Raw genomic sequence first — 7,106 nt, 5'->3', positions numbered from 1 at the left:
GCTATTGAGTTAAAATTGTCCTAACTGTTAAATCGCTAAAGTTTTAGAACACCCACTCCGTTATTTTCAGCTTCTAAAGCCTTCTCTTTATATGTTTTCTATGATCCTGACCGGGCCCCGGTTTTCGCGGAAAAATTACGTCATCACACTACCGGCCAATCACAGCGAGGGTTATACAATGCCGGCCAATCACAGCGCATCTTGAAGTGGGGTCGCTATGGCGGCCATATTTGTAGTCGCCCGTGTGTCTCTATACTCAAAAGGTAATCTCGCCTACCAGGCAGGGTGAAGTAGTCCGTTTCTCCGGAATGCCTGAACGCACAGGAACCAGGGACCCCTCTAAAGATAGATCTCGGCGAGGTGGAGGCAGACGCGGGGGTGTGAAGGTACGAAAAACGGCCGAAAGACGCGGACGCGACCGCGGTTTGCTATAGGGCTACTGACCACTAGTTGAGCATCTTACACAGTATAGCTTTAAGTACATTTTGAATTCCGGACTTTCACTTGAAACAGAGTATTTTTACACTGCAGTATTGATACTTTTACCCAACTAAAACAGTGGAGTACTCTCTCCACCACTGAGGCAGAAAATGTCACACGGGATACGATGGGCAGGTCAAGAGCATCTGGACTTTAACGAGCGATAAATGCTGACCGTGCATCACTTGAGCCTGTAATTTCATACATGAGAGATGTACCCACGCTTCTGGTCCGGTGATGGAATGCAGAGCACATCCCAGTCACTGCGGATTTGATGGAATCACTGTTCGGCAGGGACGTGCAGAGAATGTTAAGGCTTTATCATTACATGGGCTTCTTAACATATGGTGCCAACCCCGAGTTTCCCGAGTTTGTATTGGTACTAGTGCTGTGCCAACCCCGAGTTTCCCGAGTTTGGGCCGTTTTTGAAAAAAAAAAAAAAAAATTCAAATTTTTTTTTTTCAAAAATTTTCTTTGGACCTCCAGAAATGTATTAGGCATGATCGCGATCGCGAAATTGCATGTTTAACCCCCATACCAACCCATTCTTTCAAACATGGCAGCCATGTTTGTTTACATCTGAAGAAAACATAATGGCTGATAAATCATGAATGCCTGCACGGATTTCCAAGCGGATTTTTTTGTTTGAAAGCTGTGAACAGCATCTACACACGTGGTGCATCATCTAGGCATGGGCGTGCACTTTTTACACACTTGCACAATTACATGGAAGTCTATGGTAACCATGGCAACGCGGGACATTGGCCGGAAAAAATCATTGCAACATAAGTGTTAAGCCGTGACATCATTTTGTAGTCAGGTGCAGGGACGTGCTGGGCCCCTGATTCAGCCTGGGAAAAAGAGTTGGAGAGGCCCTCATTGCGCACTATAGAGAGAGATCTTTCTATAGCGCTGCTGCTGCTGCTACTCAAAGATTTGCCATTTCAGATCATGACAAGTGACAAGCCAGTGGGCCAATTACTGTACATGAGTTATATTTCGTCATTGTCGGGTGGAAACCTTGTATGTCCAAAACCGTTTGTTTTGTATTTATCATTTTAAAAATGATTTAAACTAGTGAAAACAGCCGATCTACAAGCACACAACGCCTCGAGGCGTTCTGTGCTTGTAGATCTGCTGTTTTAACTACTTTTGTGCGACGCGGCGGCCTTGATGAAGCAGGGCTACAAATTTGAAACTTGGAGATACAAGGTTTCTGCCCGACAGTGACGATTTACTTTGTTGGCCTCCCAGCCCCCAAAATGGAACGAAGGCCGACATTTTATTTTTAATCTTTTCCTAATGGCCGGCCTGGACCGGCCGGGAATGAACCGGCCGTTCAGGAGTTGGGCCGCTTTTTCCCAATGGCCAGCACGTCCCTGGTCAGGTGCCAAGCAGATTTATTGTCAATATGGGCAGTGCTGTGTCCCTCGCTATTTCAACAGATCCGAGACAAAAATAACGACTAAAGTATAATTCTACCACTTTCCTGTCGACAAGAAAAATTAGCTTATAGTAAAAAGATTCACAGGCGCTGGTGCCTCTTGGCACCAGAATTTCTCCTCCGCCTACAAAATGATGTCAGACTTAAGAGTCCCATAGTCAACTTTTAGGTGATAAGCTATCACCTAAAAATGAGATAACAAGTGGAGGCCATCATAGTCACGGTGACAATGATGTCTCTGTGCCCCTGAAACCAGGGGGCACACTGATTGGTCTAGATGGACCAATCAGTGAACGGGGTGATGGGGAGATGTCTGAAAGTAAAAACAGAGGAGAGATGACTAGGTCTGCGGCTCTTCACCGCAGCTAATGACGGAATGTTGTAGTTTTCTGACTTTGAAAGACTAGACTACACTATAGGCATGTTTTCACTACAGTTCCGGAATTTTTCCTGCAAAATAATTAGCATAATGATTTTCAACTTGCCGGGAGTTTAGTTTTTTGGGTGTTTTCACATAAGCAAAAATGCTGGCATAGCCATAAAATACCTCGTTTTCACTAAAAGTTGTCGCGGTATGAAAGTCAGTGTTGCCAGACTTTGCGAGAGAACTAAGCAACCAGGTGTACGAAAATAATCCCCAAAAAGTGATATTATCTAGGCCACACGAGCACTTTAAAACTACACGCATCAGCTAATTGAAAATTACCGATCTACAAGCTCACAACAAATAAAACGAAACCAGCAACTATCATATACAAGCAACTTTACGGAAATGAAGCCCAGAGTCGCTTATAATTAGCAGACATGGCAACACTTGGACTGAAAGAAAAAAAAGAAAAAAACTCTCCCCAGTTCGGTGCGTTGAACTGCGTTCACTGCGGTGGCATCGTTGACTGTCCTGTCTCTTCTCTCTCTCACTCTGAACGCTACAAATGGATTTACTAAAACAAAATATTCTTCATGCTCAGCAACAACAACACATAAGGTCCGTTCAGAAAGGATCTCATCTAATGCAACGTGTTGCACCTGTGGGCTTTAGCTGTGGTCTGTGGACTCGCTCGCTGCTCAAAAGATTTTTGGGCTAATCATCACACGACAACGACGATAAACTAATGATGCACCTTTTGTTGAGAACAGCTTCTTTCTTTCGGAACCTCTCCAGTCCCTCCGCAAATAGCGGAGGAAGAGGTTCCAAAAGGAGCTGCCGTTAAGAAATCATTGCACTTTTGCAGGCAGCCAGCCATGGTCACAATGCGACTCTACTCTTCTATTGCCTAAATAATTATATCCCTAATGCAAGGTGAAGCTGTATTATATTTCTACTGTATATCCCATTCACATTCAGATCGTTTTCAATCCCAAATACAATGCTTTAACTGTTATCATTGGCTCCTTACGCACCTGCTTGTCAAAAAAACGTCAACAATAACGGTATGCGTTTTCACAGAAGGGAAATTTGTATTCTCACGGTACTTTCTGCAAAAATTACTAGGTATTTTCCCGTCAAATTTCGGCCCCCAAAACTAACGGAAGACAAAATAAGTGGCCGTTTTCACATGGCGTGAATTTCAAAATTGCCGTCATTTTGGAAAAAACTTCCAGAAGTTTGACTCAGTGAAAACGGGGCTTATGATAAGGCCTTTAAGGTAGTGTAGTCTGCGGTGAGGCAGGGGCTAAAACTTCTAAAGGGCCTTTTGGTGAAAATATCGAAAATATTTTCGGTACTTGATACCATACTGAACTAAACACAATCAAGTGAATACTGGAGATTTGGATTTCACAGAGAGAGCAATTATTTCAACATAAGATGCTGCAATTCTCTTGAATGCTGCCTTCAGGTATGGCATGGAAAGAGGGAATTTGCATTTCTTTCACATAGTAAAAGTTGCATTCATGGTCTGCAGAGCCGGGCACTTTTTACAGACTGATAAAAAGGCAGGGGCTCAAGTCCCATTTCATGTCCTTGTGTGACACTGAGATGCATGCGGTGACTCTGCACTGTGACTCTGCAAACCCCCGTTGCACACTGGGAGGCTCCTGGAAGTATCACAGCCCAGGGTTGCCATGTCTGCTTATTATAACTATTGGGAGTTGTGTGTTGTGTCTTAGTTGGGCTTCCTAATGTTTTTTAAAGCTTCCTAATGTTCTCAACCACCATGTATTTGTCCATGGACCCTCCATTTGAAAATATGTTGTGCCAAGGACACATTTGTCACTTTGTTTCACACATTTCTTTGAAAATAGCAGATCTACAAGCTTGGTTATGACACGTTGCAACACGTCGTGAGCTGCTAGACTGGCTATTTTCAAAGAGTCAACATATACAAGTTTAAAGGGGCTACACCATGCAGATTAAAACATATATTTTATATACATATTGACCCATAATACATTTGTATATAGAGGTTAAAGCCTAAACATCCACTCAGATGTCTGTCTGTCATTCCAAGCCTTTTCAGCTGCAATACCAAAATGCCCTTTGTTGGCAAAGGGGCGCTATTGAGGGAGTTTTTCTGTCAATCATCACTGCCCTCCTCAGGTGCGTGTATCAAAACAACATCCCGGTTCCAACAAACCACTGTACTCCTATAGTCACGGATACAAGCGTGATGTCAGACGACAATCCTTCACATTTTTTTCCAGTTCAGGTTTTCAGTATTACTATTGAGTACTATCAAAATGGCCTCCAAGCGATGACACAATGATTGACACTTCATTTAACCCAATTGGAGCTTCTAGTCCTGTCCCAGTCGCCTCCCAGTCCCCCAATAGCAACCAATAGTCAGAGGAGGGTCATGCCCCCGTTTCCTGGGCCATATATTCAGCCAATGGCAGCAGGTTGTTCTGATGACTGGCACATCTTATAGCCAATGAAATTCTCTAAAAAATTGTGTCTAGTTTGTTTTGGGAGAAGTCGACTACATTACCCAAAACCCATGCGCAACAGCATGAGTGGACGTGCGTAAATACGCAGCAGCGCGCTGAATGTCAGACCAAGAGTGTTAGAAAAAGTAGTCAAATAAATAATTTAAATTATAATAATAAATAAATAAATAAAAATAATAACATTTTAAAAAATCCTTTTTTACCTTTTTATATGATATATGCAAATGTCTCCAAATGAAAACGCACATAGTAAAATGTGTAAAATTGTCATATTCTGTAGTTTTATCATTTCCTTTGAAATTGGGCTAGGTAAGGCTTCAAAATGTGGCCACATTGTGTTTTTCAGCTCCTATATGATAATAACAGTGTTATGCAGGCATCTATTTACTGAAAATATTAGGCGAGGATTAAAAACCTGCTATTCCAGTAAGTTAAAACTTGCATTACTCGATGTCAGTTGCACACAGAGTGATTATTTATTTCTGGGTAAAACTTCAAAATGTGGGTCGCCCGCTGGCCTGGTGGTCAAGGCGCATACCACATACTAGGCTATGATGCCTGCTGGCGTCGCAGGTTTGATTCCCGATCCAGACGACCTTTGCCACATGTCATTCCCCATCTCTCTCTCCCCAGTTCCTGTCGGTCTACTGTCCTGTCAATAAAGGCATAAAAAGCCCAAAAACAAATCTTAAAAAAAAAAAAAAAAAAATCAAAATGTTTCCTTCAAAATGTGACCATACCCAATGCATTGCTCCAAATGGTTTAAAAACAACAATCAATTTACTTTGGGTACGCTGCATATAGGCGTTTTTTGCAAATTATTGTTTTAAAGTGTTCATGTAGCCTATTTGGGCCTGTTTTCATGGTTGCTTATTTCCCTCACATAATCTGGCAACACAGATGACAGTATCAAAAGGTGTTCCGCGCCGCTGTGAGTCTGTGTTTTCCTCGCACGAAAGCTTTTAAGTGAAAGCCGCGATCAGCAGTGACAGATTGTTGTCCTCTTTGAGGACTGCAGCCAGCAGCTATGCCAACCTGACTTTAATGGATTGGCAGCCAGTGCTGGGGAAAGGACTGGCATTCTTTACTCAAGTATCAATGCTGCACTATAGAAATACTACATACTACAGTTTGAGAAGTACTCAAAATGTACTTGAGTAAAAGTACAAAAGTACCGGCATCAAAATCAATAGTAAAAGTACTCGGTACACACTACGCAGAATGTCCCATTTCAAGTTTTCAAATGTACAAAAATCTTACGCCAACTAGCCTGAAAAAAACAACAACACACCATTTACGGTGTTGGCTTTGAAAAAGACATGTAAAAAAAACACATCATTGGCAGTAAATTAGTTAAACGAGCACACTATATATGGCAAATAACAGCGCGCCTCACACAACAGGATTCAGTTAGCAATATCAGGGGCAGCAGTGGCTCGAAGTAGATTGGCTGCTTGGCAATCGGAAAGGTTCTCCATTCGATCCCGGGCTCCCCCAGAGTTACTGTCAAAGTGTCCTTGAGCAAGGCGCAGGTTGGTGCCTTGCATGGTTTCCTCCGCCATCGGTGTGTGAAGGTGTGTGTGAATGTAAAGCACAATCTCTGCAAAGCGCCTTGGATAAAGGTGCAATATAAATGCACCTTTTATCAGGCTTGTCAGAGCAACTCAAATCTAATCCAAATGTGGCGTGCACACATCATAGTCATTTAAGGGGGCTTGAGCCCCTGCCCTTTTACCCGTCTGTAAAAAGTGCCCTCTCAACTTGTCTCAAGACCATGAATGCAGTTTTTACAACGGTGAAAGAAATGCAAATGACCCTCTTTCCATGCCATACCTTAAGAAAGAATTGCCTTTTCCAAACTCTCCTGAACTTGAATGCAGCATCTTATGTTGAAAGAATTGCCCTCTCTCCATGCTATACGCCACATTGCTTTTTTATGCTTAGTTTAGTGTGGTATCAAGTACTGAAAATAGCCGACCTCCAAGCTCACAACGTGTCGCAGCGCGGCGCGTTGTGAGCTTGGAGGTCGGCTATTTTCAATATTTTCACCAAAAGGCCCTTTTAGATATTTCAGCCCCTAGCTGCCTCTCTAACATTCTCTGCACGTCCCTGCTGTGATCACATGCGGAAGCAGATATACGTACTGTAAACAACGGAGCGTGTTCAACCTGCAGTGGCCACGCATGAACGGGAGTGATATAAATATGTTTGAGCAGAAGAGATACGTTGTATGGACAGTCATGTTCTTGTCACATAACATTATAATAAGCCTCAGTGTGACAATGTACTGGTTGTT

This window comes from Nannobrachium achirus, assembly GCF_963921795.1.
Source record: "Nannobrachium achirus genome assembly, chromosome: 2".
Taxonomy (NCBI): domain Eukaryota; kingdom Metazoa; phylum Chordata; class Actinopteri; order Myctophiformes; family Myctophidae; genus Nannobrachium; species Nannobrachium achirus.
The sequence above is the reverse complement of the archived record's forward strand: the minus strand, read 5'-3'. Positions refer to the sequence as shown.